This window comes from Nerophis ophidion, linkage group LG15 (assembly GCF_033978795.1).
Source record: "Nerophis ophidion isolate RoL-2023_Sa linkage group LG15, RoL_Noph_v1.0, whole genome shotgun sequence".
NCBI classification, from domain to species: domain Eukaryota; kingdom Metazoa; phylum Chordata; class Actinopteri; order Syngnathiformes; family Syngnathidae; genus Nerophis; species Nerophis ophidion.
This window is the reverse complement of record NC_084625.1, coordinates 49,019,574-49,043,251: the sequence shown is the minus strand read 5'-3', so window position 1 is coordinate 49,043,251 and position 23,678 is coordinate 49,019,574.

The window sequence follows — 23,678 nt, the reverse complement described above, 5'->3', positions numbered from 1 at the left end:
ATCCTGGAATTTTTTTGAACTTGGAAAAACAGGAGTTTGAATTTCCAGGATGGTGAAATGTATTGAAGTTAGAATGGTTTGAATCGGTTGAAAAATGTGAAAATGGAGGAAGTTTGAAAAATGTCCATTTCATTTTGAATGGGAAAAATGTCCGTGAAAACTATAAATTCTTTGAAATCCGGGAATTAAAAAAAAAAAATGTTTCAAATAGAGCACACAATTTTAAACAGGCTTAATATTTTGTAGTGGGAACGGTTTGAACTGGATAAAAAATGTGGGAGTTGTGGAACTTTGAAAAATGTCCCATTGGTTTGAATGGGAATTTCCCAAAACTTTGGGAGTTTCCGTAGAGACTGGAATTTTGGGGTAAAAAAACTTGAAAGGTCTGAATGAGTTGAAATGGTTGATGTTAGAATTTTTCAAATCAGTCGAGAAATGTTGAAGTAGTAACATGTTGAAAAATGTGAAAATGGAGGAAGTTTGAAAAATGTCCATTTCATTTTGAATGGGAAAAATGTCCGTGAAAACTATAAATTCTTTGAAATCCGGGAATAAAAAAAAAAATGTTTCAAATAGAGCACACAATTTTAAACAGCCTTAATATTTTGTAGTTGGAACGGTTTGAACTGGATAAAAAATGTGGGAGTTGTGGAACTTTGAAAAATGTCCCATTGGTTTGAATGGGAATTTCCCAAAACTTTGGGAGTTTCCGTAGAGACGGGAATTTTGGGGTAAAAAAACTTGAATGGTCTGAATGAGTTGAAATGGTTGATGTTAGAATTTTTCAAATCAGTCGAGAAATGTTGAAGTAGTAACATGTTGAAATGAAAAATGGCATTACGGAATTCCTGGAATTTTGGGAAAACCTGGAATTTTTTTCCAGTCCAAAAAACATCTTTGTTTTTGTCCTGATTAAGAGGAATGTTTTGACGGTTGAAAATGTAGAAGGAGTAGTCACCAGAAAAAAGGGTCGAAATAGGGCTTTGGAAAACCAGGAATTCTGGAAAATCATGGAATTTTTTGAACTTGGAAAACAAGTACTTTGAATATCCAGAATGGTGGAATGTGTTGAAGGTAGAATGGTTTGAATCGGTTGAAACATGTGAAAATGGCAGAAGTTTGAAGCATTTTTGGTTGGTGTTGGGGCTTTAGAAAACCAGGAATTCTGAAAAATCCTGGAATTTTGTTGAAATTGGAAAAATACTAGTTTGAATTTCCAGGATGGTGGAATGTGTTGAAGGTGGGATGGTTTGGATAGGTTGAAAAATGTGGAAACGGCGGAAGATTGAAAAATGGCCAATTCCATTTGAATGGGAAAAATGTCCCGGAAAACCAGGAATTCTCAAAAACCCTGGAATTTTTTTTAACTTGGAAAAATACTAATTTGAATTTCCAAAATGTTGGAATTTGTTGAAGGAGGAATGGTTTGAATAGGTTGAAAAATGTGGAAATGGCGGAAGTTTTAAAACTTTTTTGGTTGGTTTTGGGGCTTTGGAAAACCACCAATTCTGTAAAACCCTGGAATTTTTTTAAACATGGAAAACAAGTAGTTTGAATTTCAAGGATGATGAAAATATGTTGAAGGTGGAATGGTTTGAATAGGTTGAAACATGTGGAAATGGCGGAAGTTTGAAAAATGGGCAATTCATTTTAAATGGGAAAAATGTCCCGGGAAATCAGGAATTCTGAAAAATCCCGGAATGTTTTTGAACTTGGAAAAATACTAGTTTAAATATCCAAAAAGGTGGAATGTTTTGAAAGAGGAATGGTTTGAATAGGTTGAAAAATGTGAAAATGGCGGAAGTTTTAAAACCTTTTTGGTTGGTGTTGGGGCTTTGGAAAACCAGGAATTCTGTAAAATCCTTGAATTTTTTTGAACTCGGAAAAATACTAGTTTCAATTTCCAGGATGGTGAAATATGTTGAAGTTGGAATGGTTTGAACTAGTTCAAACATGTGGAAATGGCGAAAGTTTGAAAAATGGGCAATTCATTTAGAATGGGAAAAATGTCCCGGAAAACCAGGAATTCTGGAAAATCCTGTAATTTTTTTGAAATTGGAAAAATACTAGTTTGAATTTCCAGGATGTTGGAATGTGTTGAAGGTGGAATGGTTTGAATCGGTTGAAACGTGGAAATGGCGGAAGTTTGGAACATTTTTGGTTGGTGTTGGATCTTTGGAAAACCAGGAATTCTGTAAAATCCTGGAATTTTTTTAAACTTGGAAAAATACAAATTTAAATTTCCAGGATGGTGGAATGTGTTGAAGGAGGAATGGTTTAATTAGGTTGAAAAGTGGAAATGGCCAAAGTTTGAAAAATGGCCAATTCATTTTGAATGGGAAAAATGTCCCGGAAAACCAGGAATTCTGGAAAATCCCGTAATTTTTTTAAACTTGGAAAAATACAAGTTTGAATTTCCAGGATGGTGGAATGTGTTGAAGTTAGAATGGTTTGAATTGATTGAAACATGTGGAAATTGCGGAAGTTTGGAACATTTTTGGTTGGTGTTGGGGCTTTGGAAAACCAGGAATTCTGTAAAATCCTGGAATTTTTTAAAACTTGTCAGAATACAAGTTTAAATTCCCAGGATGGTGGAATGTGTTGTAGGAAGAATGGTTTGAATAGGTTGAAACATGTGAAAATGGCCGAAGTTTGAAAAATGGCCAATTCATTTTAAATGAGAAAAATGTCCCGGAAAACCAGGAATTCTGGAAAATCCTGGAATTTTTTTTAACTTGGAAAAACACTAGTCTGAATTTCCCGGATTTTGGAATGTGTTGAAGGAAGAATGGTTTGAACAGGTTGAAACATGGAAATGGCGGAAGTTTGGAACATTTTTGTTTGGTGTCGTGGCTTTGGAAAACCAGGAATTCTGTAAAATCCTGGAATTTTTTAAAACTTGGAAGAATACAAGTTTAAATTCCCAGGATGGTGGAATGCGTTGTAGGAGAAATGGTTTGAATAGGTTGAAAAATGTGGAAATGGCGGAAGTTTTAAAACCTTTTTGTTTGGTCTTGGGGCTTTGGAAAACCAGGAATTCTGTAAAATCCTGGAATTTTTTTGAACTTGGAAAAATATTAGTTTCAATTTCCAGGATGGTGAAATATGTTGAAGTTGGAATGGTTTGAACTAGTTCAAACATGTGGAAATGGCGAAAGTTTGAAAAATGGGCAATTCATTTAGAATGGGAAAAATGTCCCGGAAAACCAGGAATTCTGGAAAATCCTGTAATTTTTTTGAACTTGGAAAAATACTAGTTTGAATTTCCAGGATGGTGGAATGTGTTGAAGGTGGAATGGTTTGAATCGGTTGAAACGTAGAAATGGCGGAAGTTTGGAACATTTTTGGTTGGTGTTGGATCTTTGGAAAACCAGGAATTCTGTAAAATCCTGGAATTTTTTTAAACTTGGAAAAATACAAATTTAAATGTCCAGGATGGTGGAATGTGTTGAAGGAGGAATGGTTTAATTAGGTTGAAAAGTGGAAATGGCGAAAGTTTGAAAAATGGCCAATTCATTTTGAATGGGAAAAATGTCCCGGAAAACCAGGAATTCTGGAAAATCCCGTAATTTTTTTAAACTTGGAAAAATACAAGTTTGAATTTCCAGGATGGTGGAATGTGTTGAAGTTAGAATGGTTTGAATTGATTGAAACATGTGGAAATGGCGGAAGTTTGGAACATTTTTGGTTGGTGTTGGATCTTTGGAAAACCAGGAATTCTGTAAAATCCTGGAATTTTTTTAAACTTGGAAAAATACAAATTTAAATGTCCAGGATGGTGGAATGTGTTGAAGGAGGAATGGTTTAATTAGGTTGAAAAGTGGAAATGGCGAAAGTTTGAAAAATGGCCAATTCATTTTGAATGGGAAAAATGTCCCGGAAAACCAGGAATTCTGGAAAATCCCGTAATTTTTTTAAACTTGGAAAAATACAAGTTTGAATTTCCAGGATGGTGGAATGTGTTGAAGTTAGAATGGTTTGAATTGATTGAAACATGTGGAAATGGCGGAAGTTTGGAACATTTTTGGTTGGTGTTGGGGCTTTGGAAAACCAGGAATTCTGTAAAATCCTGGAATTTTTTTAAACTTGGAAGAATACAAGTTTAAATTTCCAGGATGGTGGAATGTGTTGTAGGAAGAATGGATTGAATAGGTTGAAAAATGTGAAAATGGCGAAAGTTTTAAAACCTTTTTGTTTGGTGTTGGGCCTTTGGAAAACCAGGAATTCTGTAAAATCCTGTAATTTTTTTGAACTTGGAAAAATAATATTTTTAAATTCCAGAATGTTGGAATGTGTTGAAGGTGGGAGGGTTTGAATAGGTTGAAACATGTGAAAATGGCCGAAGTTTGAAAAATGGCCAATTCATTTTAAATGAGAAAAATGTCCCGGAAAACCAGGAATTCTGGAAAATCCTGGAATTTTTTTGAACTTGGAAAAACACTAGTCTGAATTTCCCGGATTTTGGAATGTGTTGAAGGAAGAATGGTTTGAACAGGTTGAAACATGGAAATGGCGGAAGTTTGGAACATTTTTGTTTGGTGTCGTGGCTTTGGAAAACCAGGAATTCTGTAAAATCCTGGAATTTTTTAAAACTTGGAAGAATACAAGTTTAAATTCCCAGGATGGTGGAATGTGTTGTAGGAGAAATGGTTTGAATAGGTTGAAAAATGTGGAAATGGCGGAAGTTTTAAAACCTTTTTGTTTGGTCTTGCGGCTTTGGAAAACCAGGAATTCTGTAAAATCCTGGAATTTTTTTGAACTTGGAAAAATATTAGTTTGAATTTCCAGGATGGTGGAATGTGTTGAAGGTGGAATGGTTTGAATAGGTTGAAACATGGAAATGGCGGAAGTTTGAAACATTTTTGGTTGGTGTTGGGGCTTTGGAAAACCAGGAATTCTGTAAAATCCTGGAATTTTTTTGAACTTGGAAAAACACTAGTCTGAATTTCCCAGATGTTGGAATGTGTTGAAGGTAGAATGTTTTGAATCGGTTGTAACGTGGAAATGGCGCAAGTCTGGAAAATTTTTGGTTGGTGTTGGGGCTTTGGAAAACCAGGAATTCTGTAAAATCCTGGAATTATTTTGTACTCGGAAAAATACTAGTTTTAATTTCCAGGATGGTGGAATGTGTTGAAGGTAGAATGGTTTGAATCAGTTGAAACGAGGAAATGGCGAAAGTTTGGAAAATTTTTAGTCGGTGTTGGGGCTTTGGAAAACCAGGAATTCTGCAAAATCCTGGAATTTTTTTGAACTTGGAAAAGTACTAGTTTGAATTTCCAGGATGGTGGAATGTGTTGAAGGTAGAATGGTTTGAATCAGTTGAAACGTGGAAATGGCGGAATTTTGGAAAATTTTTGGTTGGTGTTGGGGCTTTGGAAAACCAGGAATTCTGGAAAATCCTGGAATTTTTTTGAACTCGGAAAAATACTAGTTTTAATTTCCAGGATGGTGGAATGTGTTGAAGGTAGAATGGTTTGAATCAGTTGAAACGAGGAAATGGCGAAAGTTTGGAAAATTTTTAGTTGGTGTTGGGGCTTTGGAAAACCAGGAATTCTGTAAAATCCTGGAATTTTTTTGAACTCGGAAAAATACTAGTTTTAAGTTCCAGGATGGTGGAATGGTTTGAACAGGTTGAAACATGTGGAAAATGGCGGAAGTTTGAAAAATGATTGCGAAAAATTTACCGGAAAACCTGGAATTTTGGGAAATCTGCACCTTCTTGGAATTCATCAAGGTAAATCCCGCTATCCCTGAATAGGCTGAACAGTTTGAAGTTGGAACGGTTTGAATCGGGCGAAAAATGTGGACGCTAGAGCACGCCAAAATCTACTCATGCGGGCAAAAACCTGTGATTAATCAAAACTGAAATATAACCGATTGAAAAACAATACATTATTTGACAGCATTGATACACACGTGTACCAGTAATCCCCTCACTGTGACGCTTTGCTGGCATCAGGGTGAATTTGCGTTTATATACTAAAGAACAACCTAAGAACAAAAAGACTTGCACAATGGCACTATAAACAAACCAACAGAACTACTAGCATGTGAGCTAGGAGGAACAAAAGTCCCTAGCATGTGAGCTAGGCGAACAAATAGCATGGAAGCTAATCGAGTACAAAAAGGTATTTACCACAACGCGGGAACGCAACGTCACCTGTTGCATGAAAAGCAATTTACGCTGCGAGGGCCGAACGGCAAACAAAGGCAGGCTTAAATAGGGAGAAAAATTAGGAGGCGGGTGCGCGTACAAAACATAAGGCAGGTGACACTAATACGAAACAAAACAGGAACTAAGGAAGTCACATAATAAGACGAGATACAAAAACAGAACCAAAACCAAAAAATGTTAAGATCCGAGTTGCGGATCACGACACTCACATTACTGCATGCACTTTATTATTAGATGTTTTCATGTACAAACTAATGCATAAATCATACGTAAAAGTGACAAACAAGGTTATTTTTTTATCTTTTCTAACATATTTTTGTAACACACTGTATAATAATAACAATAATAATAATGTCCTATTTGGCCCGATTTGATAAAAAAAACGTTGAGAAGATACACATTTTTTTCCCTTTATTAAAACAATAAAGTATTTTATTAACACACATTGTTTCCCAGGCTTTGGCGGGCCAGATTGTGTGCTATACAATATTATTTTTTTAATTTTTATTTTTTAATTATATTTATACGTATTTATTTTTATTTTTTTATTTTTTGAATCCATATCTCAATTATTCAATTGTGCAAACTAACAAATATATGCTTAGCTGTTTATCTAGAAGAGTTTTTTGTTTACTCGACTTCCCTTTGGCGAAGTTTTTTTAATTAAAATGAACTTGTTGATCTGCTGAGGCGAATTAGAGGGAATTAATATTTTCTTCCGCCAGGGGTCACTGTTGCTGCGATTAAGGGCCGCCCACTTTACTTTGGCGACATATTGTCCTCTTATAACACTGTTCTTATCACAGAAGGCCACCTCCCAGTTATGTTTGGCCCCTGAGGGCCACTTTTAACAATATTAATACACAATTTTTTTATGCATTTTATTAGATTTTTTTAAACTAAAATGTAAAAAAAAAAAAAATGGTAAGTTGCAATAATATCACCTTAAAATGTAGTATATATTACTGTGAATGGAAAAACAGTAGTGCTGTTTTTATGGTAAAAAAAAAAAGGAAAAAAAAAGGCAGCTAATTTGCCAGAATTTTACTGTAAAATTTACATTTGTATTTTTACTGTAAATAAAAAAAATGCATTTTTACAGTATTTTATTTTATTTTTTTTCTTGCAAATCAACAACAGTTTTAATGTAAATGCCATAACGCCACCACAGTTTAATACAGTAAAAAAACAAAAACAACAAGTACATTTTATTTTATTTGGATAAAAATGCCGTAAAAAACACTGTAAATTTCCCAATTTTAACACATTTTACCAAAGCGTTCACACGGGTTTTTTTCAACTTCGACTTCTTCTTCTCTATATTTTGCCACGCTCTACAGTCCACATTTTTCACCTGATTCAAACCGTTCCAACTTCAAACTGTTCAGCCGATTTGTGAAATTGCAGGCTTTTCCTTGAAAAACTCCCAGATTTCCAAGAATTCCAGGTTTTCCAAGACATTTTTCCCATTGAAAATTAATTGGACATTTTTCAATCGTCCACCATTTCCACATTTTTCATCCGAATACAACTATTCCACCTTCAACACATTCCAACAACCGGAAAATTTAAACTACCTTTTTACCATGTTCAAAAAAATTCCAGGATTTTCCAGAATTCCAGGTTTTCCGAGACATTTTTTCCAATGAAAATGAATGGGCCATTTTTCAATTGTCCACCATTTCCAAATTTTTCAACATATTCAAACCATTCTACCTTCAACTTGCTCCACTATCCTGGAAATACAAACTTCCTTTTTAATATGTTCCAAAAATTCCAGGATTTTCCAGAATTCCATTTTTTCCATTGAAAATGAATTAGTCATTTTTCAATCGTCCACCATTTCCACATTTTTCAACATATTCAAACCATTCCACCTTCAACATATTCCACTATCCTGGAAATACAAACTGCCTTTTTACTATGTTCCAAAAAATTTCAGGATTTTCCAGAATTCCAGGTTTTCCGGGACATTTTACCCGTTCAAAATGAGTTGGCCATTTTTCAAACGTTCACCATTTCTAAATTTTTTAACCTATTCAAACCATTCCACCTTCAACACATTCCAACATCTGTGGAAATTCAAACTAACCTTTTACCATGTTCAAAAAAATTCCATGATTTTCCAGAATTCCAGGTTTTCCGAAACATTTTTTCCATTGAAAATGAATGGGCCATTTTTCAATCGTCCACCATTTCCACATTTTTCAACCTATTCAAACCATTCCACCTTCAACTTGTTCCACTATCCTGGAAATACAAACTGCCTTTTTAATATGTTCCAAAAAATTCCAGGATTTTCCAGAAATCCAGGTTTTCCGAGACATTTTTCCCATTCAAAATGAGTTGGCCATTTTTCAAATGTTCACCATTCCACATTTTTCAACCAATTCAAACCATTCCACCTTCAACACATTCCAACATCTGTGGAAATTCAAACTATCTTTTTACCATGTTCAAAAAAATTCCATTATTTTCCAGAATTCCATTTTTTCCATTGAAAATGAATTGGTCATTTTTCAATCGTCCACCATTTCCACATTTTTCAACCTATTCAAACCATTCTACCTTCAACATATTCCACTATCCTGGAAATACAAACTGCTATTTTAATATGTTCCAAAAAATTCCAGGATTTTCCAGAAATCCAGGTTTTCCGAGACATTTTTCCCATTCAGAATGAGTTGGCCATTTTTCAAATGTTCACCATTTCCACCTTTTTCAACCTATTCAAACCATTCCACCTTCAACACATTCCAACATCTGTGGAAATTCAAACTATCTTTTTACCATGTTCAAAAAAATTCCATAATTTTCCAGAATTCCATTTTTTCCATTGAAAATGAATTGGCCATTTTTCAATCGTCCACCATTTCCACATTTTTCAACCTATTCAAACCATTCCACCTTCAACACATTCCAACATCCTGGAAATTAAAACTACATTTTTACCATGTTCAAAATTTCCATGATTTTCCAGAATTCCAGGTTTTCCGAGACATTTTTTCCATTGAAAATAAATTGGCCATTTTTCAATCATCCACCATTTCCTAATTTTTCAACCTATTGAAACCATTCCACCTTCAACATATTCCACTACCATAGAAATACAAACTGCCTTTTTACTATGTTCCAAAAAATTTCAGGATTTTCCTGAAATCCAGGTTTTCCGGGACATTTTTCCCGTTCAAAATGAGTTGGCCATTTTTGAAACGATCACCATTTGTACATTTTTCAACCTATTCAAACCATTCCACCTTCAACACATTCCAACATCCTGGAAATTAAAACTACATTTTTACCATGTTCAAAATTTCCATGATTTTCCAGAATTCCAGGTTTTCCGAGACATTTTTTCCATTGAAAATAAATTGGCCATTTTTCAATTGTCCACCATATCCACATTTTTTCAACACATTCAAACCATTCCACCTTCAACATATTCCACTATCCTGGAAATAAAAACTGGCTTTTTACCATGTTCAAAAAAATTCTCGGATTTTCCAGAAATCCAGGTTTTCTGAGACATTTTTCCCATTCAAAATGAGTTGGCCATTTTTCAAACGTTCACCATTTCTACATTTTTCAACCTTTTTAAACCATTCCACCTTCAACGCATTACAACATCTGTGGAAATTTAAACTCCCTTTTACCATACTCACAAAAATTCCATTATTTTCCAGAATTCCAGGTTTTCCGAGACATTTTTTCCATTAAAAATGAATTGGCCATTTTTCAATCGTCCACCCTTTCCACATTTTTCAACCTATTCAAACCATTCCACCTTCAACATATTCCACTATCCTGGAAAAACAACCTGCCTTTTTACTATGTTAAAAAAATTCCAGGATTTTCCACAATTCCAGGTTTTCCGAGACATTTTTCCCATTCAAAATGAGTTGGCCATTTTTCAATCGTCCACCATTTCCACATTTTTCAACCTATTCAAACCATTCCACCTTCAACATATTCCACTATCCTGGAAATACAAACTGCCTTTTTACTATGTTCCCAAAAATTCCAGGATTTTCCAGAATTCCTGGTTTTCCTGGACATTTTTCCCGTTCAAAATGAGTTGGCCATTTTTCAAACGTTCACCATTTCTACATTTTTCAACCTTTTTAAACCATTCCACCTTCAACACATTCCAACATTCTGTAAATAAAAATTACAGTTTTACCATGTTCAAAAAAATTCCAGGATTTTCCAGGAATCCAGGTTTTCCGAGACATTTTTCCCGTTCAAAATGAGTTGGCTATTTTTAAAAGGTTCACCATTTCTACATTTTTCAACCTATTCAAACCATTCCACCTTCAACATATTCCACCATCCTGGTAATTCAAACTACATTTTTACTATGTTCAAAAAATTCCAGGATTTTCCAGAATTCCTGGTTTTCCAAACCCCTGTCTCCACCCTTTCTTCTGGCGACTACTCCTTCCACATTTTTCAACCGTTCCACCGTCAAAACATTTGTCTTAATCAGAACAAAAAAACAACATTTTTGCTTTTTACTGGAAAAAATTCTCGGTTTTCACGAAATTCCAGGAATTCTTTAATACCATTTCTCAATTAAGAATTTTACCACTTCAACATTTCTCGACCTATTAGAAAAATTCCAACACCAACCATTTCATCTCATTCAAACCATTGAAGTTACTTGCTATTATCAAAAAAATTCCTGCTCTTCCCGAAATTCCCAATTTTTTGGGGTTGATTCCCATTGAAATGATTGGGGCATTCTTCAAAGTTCCACAACTCCCACATTTTTCATTTGATTTAAACCGTTCCAACTTCCAACTGTTCAGCTTATTCGGGAATCGCGGGCTTTCCCTTGACAAATTCCAAAAATTCCCAGATTTCCCAGAATTTGTGTGGGTTCACACTGTGGAGCATATTTGTAACAGTGTTAAAGTTGTTTATAAGGCCACCCTCAGTGCGACCCGTATGGCTGTTGACCAAGTATGCCTTGTATTCACTTGTGTGTGTGAAAAGCCGTAGAGGTCACACTGAGGGTGGCCGTATAAACAACTTTAACACTGTTACAAAAATGCGCCACACTGTGAACCCACACCAAACAAGAATGACGAACGGATTTCGGGAGAACACCCGCACCGTCACACAACATAAACACAACAGAACAACTACCCAGTACCCCTTGCAGCACTAACTTTCCCGGGACGCTACAATATATGACCCCTCCATCTCCCGAATTCGGACGTCTCAAGGTTGGCAAGAATGCTTCTTCCTACGTCACACTTGCCAACCCCCACGATTTTCCCGGGAGACTCCCGAATTTCAGTGCCCCTCCAGAAAATCTCCCGGGGCAACCATTCTCCCGAATTTCTCCCAATTTCCACCCTCACAACAATATTGGGGGTTGTTTATGTGGCCACTGAAGGTGGCCGTATAAACAACTTTAACACTGTTACAAAAATGCGCCACACTGTGAACCCACACGAAACAAGAATGACAAACACATTTCTGGGGAACAACCCGCACCGTAACACAACATAATCCACATTTTGGACGTCTCAAGGTTGGCAAGTATGCTTCTCCCCACGTCACACTTGCCAACCCTCACGATTTTCCCGGGAGACTCCCGAATTTCAGTGCCCCTCCAGAAAATCTCCCGGGGCAACCTTTCTCCCAATTTCCACCCGGACAACAATATTGGGGGTTGTTTATGTGGCCACTGAGGGTGGTCGTATAAACAACTTTAACACTGTTACAAATATGTGCCACACTGTGAACCCACACCAAACAAGAATGACAAACACATTTCGGGAGAACACCCGCACCGCAACACAACATAATCCAGATTTCAGGCGTCTCAAGGTTGGCAAGTATGCTTCTCCCTACGTCACACTTCCCAACCATCCCGATTTTCCCGGGAGACTCCCGAATTTCAGTGCCCCTCCAGAAAATCTCCCGGGGCAACCATTCTCCCGAATTTCTCCCAATTTCCACCTGGACAACAATATTGGGGGTTGTATATGTGGCCACTGAGGGTGGTCGTATAAACAACTTTAACACTGTTACAAATATGCGCCACACTGTGAACCCACACCAAACAATAATGACAAACACATTTCGGGAGAACACCCGCACCGTAACACAACATGATCCACATTTCGGACGTCTCAAGGTTGGCAAGTATGCTTCTCCCTACGTCACACTTCCCAACCCTCCCGATTTTCCCGGGAGACTCCCAAATTTCAGTGCCCCTCCAGAAAATCTCCCGGGGTAACCATTCTCCCAAATTTCTCCCGATTTCCACCCGGACAACAATATTGGGGGTTGTTTATTTGGCCATTGAGGGTGGTCGTATAAACAACTTTAACACTGTTACAAATATGCGCCACACTGTGACCCCACACCCAACAAGAATGACAAACACATTTCGGGAGAACACAACATAATCCACATTTCGGACGTCTCAAGGTTGGCAAGTATGCTTCTCCCTACGTCACACTTCCCAACCCTCCCGCTTTTCACGGGAGACTCCCGAATTTCAGTGCCCCTCCAGAAAATCTCCCGGGGCAACCATTCTCCCAAATTTCTCTCCCGATTTCCACCCGGACAGCAATGTTGGGGGTGTGTCTTAAAGGCACTGCCTTTAGCGTCTTCTCTTACCTGAAAAGGAGACTATAATAAATGTCTCCGTTATCCATAGGTTTACCTATAACCCATAAAGTAGGCAGGCACGGAACTATTTCTCAGCACTGATTCCCATCATGCATTGCTTCAAAACTACGGCAGGTAGTAATGTCCAAAAAACATAACAAGAGACGAAGCAGAAGAGCGAAGAAGAGACTTGGCCACGACGAGTTTTGATTGATAGATTGATTGATACTTTTATTAGTAGATTGCACAGTTCAGTAAATATTCCGTACAATTGACCAATAAATGGTAACACCCGAATAATTTTTTTCAACTTGTTTAAGTCGGGGTCCACGTAGTGTGAATTATATTTATATAGCGCTTTTCTCTAGTGACTCAAAGCGCTTTACATAGTGAAACCCAATACCTAAGTTACATTTAAACCAGTGTGGGTGGCACTGGGAGCAGGTGGGTAAAGTGTCTTGCCCAAGGACACAACGGCAGTGACTAGGGATGGCGGAAGCGGGAATCGAACCTGCAACCCTCAAGTTGCTGGCACGGCCGCTACCAACCGAGCTATGCCGCCCCAGTAAGGAGAAGAAGTACGCTTGCAAGTTACAAATTGATTGGGAAAAAATAATTTCAGTTCATCCAGGACAGCGGGAAGGGGAAAGGGTACGGTTCTTGCAAATTTTGTAAATCAGACATCTCCATTTAACTCGGTGGCCGAACGGAACGGATGTACTCATTCATCTCTACTTTCGCTCGGTCGGATCAAAGACGGCTTTTGGGCTACTCGGCCCGGGGAACTCATTGAAACACCAAAGTTGAGTGATAACCTGGATGGAAATTCGACACGAAATTGGACAAAAATACAAATTAGTGTTGTTTGCGGTGTTTGTATTCAAGATGTTTTGCTGAAAGGTCAGCCAGGTACGCGACATCGTAGTCTTTGTTCAACTGCCGGCAAAGTCTCCATTTCCCATCGCCCGTCCGTCTTTATTGTAGGCCGAGCACTTCCAGGGAAAAGACAGGAGCTGAAAGTGCATTGTCAGCATTGTCTGTAAATACTTTGTGATATCAGACGGGGAAAAGTCAACCCCCCCACCCCATGATCTACTATCCCACTTAAGACACGTGGGACTGTCTGTTTTATTTTTTGTTGTTGTTGCCGGACCGCGTACGCACGTGCGACTGCGTCTGTCCTTTCAGGCATTGATATGCAAATCTCACCGGAGTTATTAATCGCACTTTCACAGGGATTATGCAAATTCGTACGGATTGAGCAGAGAGAAATGTCGGGAAGAAGGAAAAGGAGGAAAGTCTGGTTGTCCGCCGACTCGGAGGTAAGGAGTTTTGTTTTAAAGCTGGGACCAGACTGGCTTATTAGTGATTCCGAGAACCCAAAAATAGTGTTTTCTATTGGGGCTCCAGAACTCTGGAATGCCCTCCCGATAACAGTTAGGGATGCTACCTCAGTAGAAGCATTTAAGTCTAACCTTAAAACTAATTTGTATACTCAAGCTTTTAAATAGACCTCCTTTTTAGACCAGTTGATCTGCCGTTTCTTTTCTTTGCTCCTTTGCCCCCCTCCCCCCTCTCCCTTGTGGAGGGGTGGGCAGAGGTCCGGTGGCCATGGATGAAGTGCTGGTTGTCCGGAGTCGGGATTATATTGGTCAGGTCTAGTCTGGTCCCTGTACCAAAATAGTGTTATTGTTACAACAGTTGTCAGATCTAGTCTTAGCCTTGGATTGGTTGGATCTAGTTTTAAACGTAGATCAGTCAGATCTAGTCAGAGTTAGATTGGTCAGATCTAGTCTGGTCCCGGTACCAAAATATTGGTATCGTTACAACACTTGTCAGATTTAGTCTTAGCCTTAGATTGGTTGGCCCTAGTTGTAAACGTAGCTCGGTCAGATCTAGTCTGAGAGTTAGATTGGTCAGATCTAGTCTTAAACTTATATTGGTCAGATCTAGTCTGGTCCCGGTACCAAACTATTGGTATCGTTGCAACACTAGTCAGATCTAGTCTTAGACTTAGATTGGTCGGATCTTGTTTTAAACGTAGATCGGTCAGATCTATTCTTAAACTTATATTGGTCAGATCCAGTCTGGTGCTGGTACCAACATATTGGTATTGTTACAACACTAGTCAGATCTAGTCTTAGCCTTAGAATAGTTGGCCCTAGTTCTAGACGTAGATCGGTCAGATCTAGTCTGAGAGATAGATTGGTCAGATCTAGTCTTAAACTTATATTGGTCAGGTCTAGTCTGGTCCCTTTACCAAAATATTGGTATCGTTGCAACACTAGTCAGATCTAGTCTTAGACTTAGATTGGTCGGATCTTGTTCTAAACGTAGATCGGTCAGATCTAGTCAGAGAGTAGGATTGGTCGGATCTAGTCTTAATCTTATATTGGTCAAATCCAGTCTGGTCCTGGTACCAAAATAGTGGTATCGTTACAACACTTGTCAGAGCTAGTTTTAGCCTTAGATTGGTTGGATCTAGTTTTAAACGTAGCTCAGTTAGATCTAGTCTGAGAGTTAGATTGGTCAGATCTAGTCTTAAACTTATATTGGTCAGATCTAGTCTCGTCCCTGTACCAAAATATTGGTATCGTTGCAACACTGGTCAGATCTAGTCTTAGACTTAGGTTGGTCGGATCTTGTTTTAAACGTAGATCGGTCAGATCTAGTCTTAAACTTATATTGGTCAGATCTAGAATGGTCCTGGTACCAACATATTGGTATTGTTACAACACTTGTCAGATTTAGTCTTAGCCTTAGATTGGTTGGCCCTAGTTCTAAACATAGCTCGGTCAGATCTAGTCTGAGAGTTCGATTGGTCAGATCTAGTCTTAAACTTATATTGGTCAGATCTAGTTTGGTCCCTGTACCAAAATATTGGTATTGTTGCAACACTTGTCAGATCTAGTCTTTGACTTAGATTGGTCGGATCTTGTTTTAAACGGAGATCGGTCTGATCTAGTCAGAGAGTAGGATTGGTCAGATCTAGTCTTAATCTTATATTGGTAAAATCCAGTCTGGTCCTGGTACCAAAATAGTGGTATCGTTACAACACTTGTCAGAGCTAGTTTTAGCCTTAGATTGGTTGGATCTAGTTTTAAACGTAGCTCAGTCAGATCTGGTGTGAGAGTTAGATTGGTCAGATCTAGTCTGGTCCCTTTACCAAAATATTGGTATCGTTGCAACACTAGTCAGATCTAGTCTTAGACTTAGATCGGTCGGATCTTGTTCTAAACGTAGATCGGTCAGATCTAGTCAGAGAGTAGGATTGGTCAGATCTAGTCTTAAACTTATATTGGTCAGATCCAGTCTGGTCCTGGTACCAACATATGGGTATTGTTACAACACTTGTCAGATTTAGTCTTAGCCTTAGATTGGTTGGCCCTAGTTCTAAACGTAGCTCGGTCAGATCTAGTCTGAGAGTTAGATTGTTCAGATCTAGTCTTAAACTTATATTGGTCAGATCTAGTCTGGTCCCGGTACCAAACTATTGGTATCGTTGCAACACTAGTCAGATCTAGTCTTAGACTTAGATTGGTTGGATCTTGTTTTAAACGTAGATCGGTCAGATCTAGTCTTAAACTTATATTGGTCAGATCCAGTCTGGTCCTGGTACCAACATATTGGTATTGTTACAACACTTGTCAGATCTAGTCTTAGCCTTAGAATGGTTGGCCCTAGTTCTAGACGTAGATCGGTCAGATCTAGTCTGAGAGTTAGATTGGTCAGATCTAGTCTTAAACTTATATTGGTCAGATCTAGTCTGGTCCCGGTACCAAAATATTGGTATCGTTGCAACACTAGTCAGATCTAGTCTTAGACTTAGATTGGTCGGATCTTGTTTTAAACGGAGATCGGTCAGATCTAGTCAGAGAGTTATATTTGTCAGATCCAGTCTGGTCCCTGTACCAAAATAGTTGTATCGTTACAACACTAGTCAGATCTATTCTTAGACTTAAATTGGTTAGATCTAGTTTTAAACATAGATCGGTCAGATCTAGTCTGAGAGTTGGATTGGTCAGATCTAGTCTTAATCTTATGTGGGTCAGATCTAATCTGGTCCCTGTACCAAAATATCGGTATAGTTACAACACTTCTCAGATCTAGTCTTAGACTTAGATTGGTCGGATCTACTGTTAGCCTTTGATCGGTCAGATCTAGTTAGAGTGGTCAGATCTAGTCTTGGACTTAGATGGATCAGATCTAGTCTCAGAGTTAGATTGGTTAGATCTAGTGTTAGCCTTAGATCGGTCAGCTCCAGTCTCAGAGTTATATTGGTCAGATTTAGTCTTAGAGTTAGATTGGTCAGATCTAGTCTCAGAGTTAGCTTGGTCTGGACTAGTCTTAGCCTTAGATAGGCCAGATCTAGTCTTAGCCTTAGATCGGTCAGATCTAGTGTCAGAGTTAGATTGGTCAGTTCTAGTCTTAGACTTTGATCGATTAGGTCTATTTTTAGCCTTAAAGGCGTCAGATATTGTCTCAGACTTAGATCGGTCAGATCTAGTCTCAGAGTTATATTGGCAAGATCTAGTCTTAGCCTGAGATTGCTCAGATCTAGTCTCAGAGTTAGATTGGTCAGATCTAGTCTTAGAATTAGATCGGTCGGATATAGTTTCAGAGTTAGATTGGTCAGATCTAGTCTTAGACTTAGATCGGTCAGATCTTGTTTTAGCCTTAGATCGGTCAGATCTAGTCACAGAGTTAGATCGATCAGATCTAGTCTTAGCCTTAGATTGGTCAGATCTAGTGTCAGAGTCAGATTGGTCGATTCTAGTCTTAGTCTTTGACCGTTTAGGACTATTTTTAGCCTTAAATGCGTCAGATCTAGTCTCAGACTTAGATCGGTCAGATGTAGTCTCAGAGTTAGATTGGTCAGATCTCGTCTTAGCCTTAGATCGGTCAGATCTGGTGTCAGAGTTAGATTGCTCAGATCTAGTCTTATACTTTGATCGATTTGATTTAGTCTTAGTCTTAGATCGGTCAGATCTAGTCTCAGAGTTGGATTGGTCAGATCTAATCTCAGAGTTAGATTGGTCATATCTAGTGTTAGCCTTAGATCGATCAGATCTAGTCTTAGCCTTAGATTGGTCAGATTTAGTTTTGGACTTTGATCGATTAGATCTATTTTTAGCCTTAAATGCGTCAGATATAGTCTCAGACTTAGATTGGTCAGATCTAGTCTCAGAGTTAGATTGGTCTGATCTCGTCTTAGCCTTAGATCGGTCAGATCTAGTGTCAGAGTTAGATTGGTCTGATCTCGTCTTAGCCTTAGATCGGTCAGACCTAGTGTCAGAGTTAGATTGCTCAGATCTAGTCTTATACTTTGATCGAATAGATCTAGTCTTAACCTTAGATCGGTCAGATTTAGTCTCAGACTTAGATCGGTCAGATCTAGTCTCAGAGTTAGATTGGTCAGATCTAGTCTTGGAATTAGATCGGTCGGATATAGTCTCAGAGTTATATTGGTCAGATCTAGTCTTAGACTTAGATCGGTCAAATCTTGTCTTAGCCTTAGATCGGTCAGATCTAGTCTCAGAATTAGATTGGTCTGATACAGTGTTAGCCTTAGATCGATCAGATCTAGTCTTAGCCTTAGATTGGTCAGACCTAGTCTTGGACTTAGATCGGTCACATCTAGTCTCAGAGTTAGATCGGTCAGATATAGTCTTAGACTTAGATTGGTCTTATCTTGTCTTAGACTTATATTGGTCAGGTCTAGTCTGGTCCCGGTATCGGGACAACACTAATGGACATTCAACGACCGTTACTAAAATACTCCCCCCTTTGTTCGATACATAAAGTGCATCCTAATTAAGTCCTGGGTCACAAAATACGGGCCTGTGGTATCCTTTAATGGGCCTGCGGATATCTTTGAATACGTCTTTCTTTTGTTCGTAGTCTACCCTTGAGGCTCACACAAGCCCGCTTCCTGGCAGTTCTACCTACGGTACACCCACCCTGGTGGTGGGGGATTAGGGGCAAGTTTTTTGTTTTTTGGGTGGGGGGGGTGGGTTGGCGGGCAATGCTGCAAAAGGTGAGGGAATGCATTTCTGCAGACGACTGCGAGGCGAGGAAAGATTGAATTCTGACTACTCCGAAGTGTGGGTGTGTGTGTGTGTGTGTGTGGTGTGGAGGGGGGTGGAGGGGGGAGGGGGGGGGTCAGTCTCCTGGAAATAGGCAGTGATAGATGAGTTCCATGGAAGGAGACAGCTCCGCCTGCTCCCCAGCCTGGCTGAATCAGAAAGCTGTCTGCCAACTAAACGCCTCTCCCTCCATCCCTCCATCCCTCGTTTGCTCACTCACACTCTCATTATAAATTTTCTTCCTCTGCTTACCAATCAATCGCTTTATTTTTGTGTGTGTGTGTGTGTGTGTGTGTGTGCTTACCAGACAACAGATCTTCAGTCATTACGCGATTGAGCCTCACATCAGCGCTTGATGAGCAGCTAATACTTTCATCACTTGCCCTTTTTCATCAAAAATCACTTTTTTTTTCTCTTTATTCCATCAATAAGGCAGAACGTTTGAAATAATGTCATGCATTTATCGACAGATTTTGGCCGCCGAGAACACAAAAATCGTGTTTTCAGACCGGACGTTTAGTTGCGTCTTCAGTCGCCGTTTGGGTAAACGTCGTCTGGTTCAAAACAATGATGACTTTTATTAAACAGACCAGAAGCAAGGAATCTTGCAGAGACAGAGTTACATTTTGCTCAATTGAGGAGATGTTGTCAGGTTCAAAACACTGCTGACATCTATTAAACAGACCAGAAGCAAGGAATCGTGCAGAGACAGAGTTACATTTTGCTCAATCGAAAAGACGTTGTCAGGTTCAAAACACTGCTGACATCTATTAAACAGACAAGAAGCAAGGAATTGTGCAGAGACAGAGTTACATTTTGCTCAATTGAGGAGATGTTGTCAGGTTCAAAACACTGCTGACATCTATTAAACAGACCAGAAGCAAGGAATCGTGCAGAGACAGAGTTACATTTTGCTCAATCGAAAAGACGTTGTCAGGTTCAAAACACTGCTGACATCTATTAAACAGACAAGAAGCAAGGAATCGTACAGAGACAGAGTTACATTTTGCTTAATTGAGGAGACGTCGTCAGGTTCAAAACGCTGCTGACATCTATTAAACAGACAAGAATCAAGGAATCGTGCAGAGACAGAGTTACATTTTGCTCAATTGAGGAGACGTCGTCAGGTTCAAAACACTGCTGACATCTATTAAACAGAACAAAAGCAAGGAATCGTACGGAGACAGAGTTACATTTTGCTCAATTGAGGAGACGTTGTCAGGTTCAAAACACTGCTGACATCTATTAAACAGACAAGAAGCAAGGAATCGTGCAGAGACAGAGTTACATTTTGCTCAATTGAGGAGATGTTGTCAGGTTCAAAACACTGCTGACATCTATTAAACAGACCAGAAGCAAGGAATCGTACAGAGACAGAGTTACATTTTGCTCAATTGAGGAGACGTCGTCAGGTTCAAAACACTGCTGACATCTATTAAACAGACAAGACGCAAGGAATCGTGCAGAGACAGAGTTACATTTTGCTCCATTGAGGAGAAGTCGTCAGGTTCAAAACACTGCTGACATCTATTAAACAGACCAGAAGCAAGGAATCGTGCAGAGACAGAGTTACATTTTGCTCAATTGAGGAGGCGTTTTTGGGTTCAAAACACCGCTGACATCTATTAAACAGACAAGAAGCAAGGAATCGTGCAGAGACAGAGATACATGTTGCTCAATTGAGGAGACGTCTTCAGGTTCAAAACACTGCTGACATCTATTAAACAGACCAGAAGCAAGGAATCGTACAGAGACAGAGTTACATTTTGCTCAATTGAGGAGACGTCAGGTTCAAAACACTGCTCACATCCATTAAACAGACCAGAAGCAAGGAATCGTGCAGAGACAGAGTTACATTTTGCTCAATTGAGGAGACGTCGTCAGGTTCAAAACACTGCTGACATCTATTAAACAGACAAGAAGCAAGGAATCATGCAGAGACAAAGTGACATTTTGCTCAATTGAGGAGATGTTGTCAGGTTCAAAACACTGCTGACATCTACTAAACAGACCAGAAGCAAGGAATCGTGCAGAGACGGAGTTACATTTTGCTCAATTGAGGAGACGTCGTCAGGTTCAAAACACTGCTGACATCTATTAAACAGACCAGAAGCAAGGAATCGTACAGAGACAGAGTTACATTTTGCTCAATTGAGGAGACGTTGTCAGGTTCAAAACACTGCTGACATCTATTAAACAGACAAGAAGCAAGGAATCGTGCAGAGACAGAGTTACATTTTGCTCAATTGAGGAGACGTTGTCAGGTTCAAAACACTGCTGACATCTATTAAACAGACCAGAAGCAAGGAATCGTACAGAGACAGAGTTACATTTTGCTCAATTGAGGAGACGTCGTCAGGTTCAAAACACTGCTGACATCTATTAAACAGACAAGACGCAAGGAATCGTGCAGAGACAGAGTTACATTTTGCTCCATTGAGGAGAAGTCGTCAGGTTCAAAACACTGCTGACATCTATTAAACAGACCAGAAGCAAGGAATCGTGCAGAGACAGAGTTACATTTTGCTCAATTGAGGAGGCGTTTTTGGGTTCAAAACACCGCTGACATCTATTAAACAGACAAGAAGCAAGGAATCGTGCAGAGACAGAGATACATGTTGCTCAATTGAGGAGACGTCTTCAGGTTCAAAACACTGCTGACATCTATTAAACAGACCAGAAGCAAGGAATCGTACAGAGACAGAGTTACATTTTGCTCAATTGAGGAGACGTCAGGTTCAAAACACTGCTCACATCCATTAAACAGACCAGAAGCAAGGAATCGTGCAGAGACAGAGTTACATTTTGCTCAATTGAGGAGACGTCGTCAGGTTCAAAACACTGCTGACATCTATTAAACAGACCAGAAGCAAGGAATCGTGCAGAGACGGAGTTACATTTTGCTCAATTGAGGAGACGTCGTCAGGTTCAAAACACTGCTGACATCCATTAAACAGACCAGAAGCAAGGAATCGTGCAGAGACAGAGATACATGTTGCTCAATTGAGGAGACGTCTTCAGGTTCAAAACACCGCTGACATCTATTAAACAGACCAAAAGCAAGGAATCGTACAGAGACAGAGCTACATTTTGCTCAATTGAGGAGACGTTGTCAGGTTCAAAACACTGCTGACATCTATTAAACAGACAAGAAGCAAGTAATCGTGCAGAGACAGAGTTACATTTTGCTCAATTGAGGAGACGTCAGGTTCAAAACACTGCTGACATCTATTAAACAGAACAAAAGCAAGGAATCGTGCAGAGACAGAGTTACATTTTGCTCAATTGAGGAGATGTTGTCAATTTCAAAACACTGCTGACATCTACTAAACAGACCAGAAGCAAGGAATCGTACAGAGACAGAGTTACATTTTGCTCAATTGAGGAGACGTCGTCAGGTTCAAAACACTGCTGACATCTATTAAACAGACCAGAAGCAAGGAATCGTGCAGAGACAGAGTTACATTTTGCTCAATTGAGGAGGCGTTTTTGGGTTCAAAACACTGCTGACATCTATTAAACAGACAAGAAGCAAGGAATCGTGCAGAGACAGAGTTACATTTTGCTCAATTGAGGAGGCGTTTTTGGGTTCAAAACACTGCTGACATCTACTAAACAGACCAGAAGCAAGGAATCGTACAGAGACAGAGTTACATTTTGCTCAATTGAGGAGACGTCGTCAGGTTCAAAACACTGCTGACATCTATTAAACAGACAAGACGCAAGGAATCGTGCAGAGACAGAGTTACATTTTGCTCAATTGAGGAGACGTTGTCAGGTTCAAAACACTGCTGACATCTATTAAACAGACAAGACGCAAGGAATCGTGCAGAGACAGAGTTACATTTTGCTCCATTGAGGAGAAGTCGTCAGGTTCAAAACACTGCTGACATCTATTAAACAGACCAGAAGCAAGGAATCGTGCAGAGACAGAGTTACATTTTGCTCAATTGAGGAGGCGTTTTTGGGTTCAAAACACCGCTGACATCTATTAAACAGACAAGAAGCAAGGAATCGTGCAGAGACAGAGATACATGTTGCTCAATTGAGGAGACGTCTTCAGGTTCAAAACACTGCTGACATCTATTAAACAGACCAGAAGCAAGGAATCGTACAGAGACAGAGTTACATTTTGCTCAATTGAGGAGACGTCAGGTTCAAAACACTGCTCACATCCATTAAACAGACCAGAAGCAAGGAATCGTGCAGAGACAGAGTTACATTTTGCTCAATTGAGGAGACGTCGTCAGGTTCAAAACACTGCTGACATCTATTAAACAGACAAGAAGCAAGGAATCATGCAGAGACAAAGTGACATTTTGCTCAATTGAGGAGATGTTGTCAGGTTCAAAACACTGCTGACATCTACTAAACAGACCAGAAGCAAGGAATCGTGCAGAGACGGAGTTACATTTTGCTCAATTGAGGAGACGTCGTCAGGTTCAAAACACTGCTGACATCTATTAAACAGACCAGAAGCAAGGAATCGTACAGAGACAGAGTTACATTTTGCTCAATTGAGGAGACGTTGTCAGGTTCAAAACACTGCTGACATCTATTAAACAGACAAGAAGCAAGGAATCGTGCAGAGACAGAGTTACATTTTGCTCAATTGAGGAGACGTTGTCAGGTTCAAAACACTGCTGACATCTATTAAACAGACCAGAAGCAAGGAATCGTACAGAGACAGAGTTACATTTTGCTCAATTGAGGAGACGTCGTCAGGTTCAAAACACTGCTGACATCTATTAAACAGACAAGACGCAAGGAATCGTGCAGAGACAGAGTTA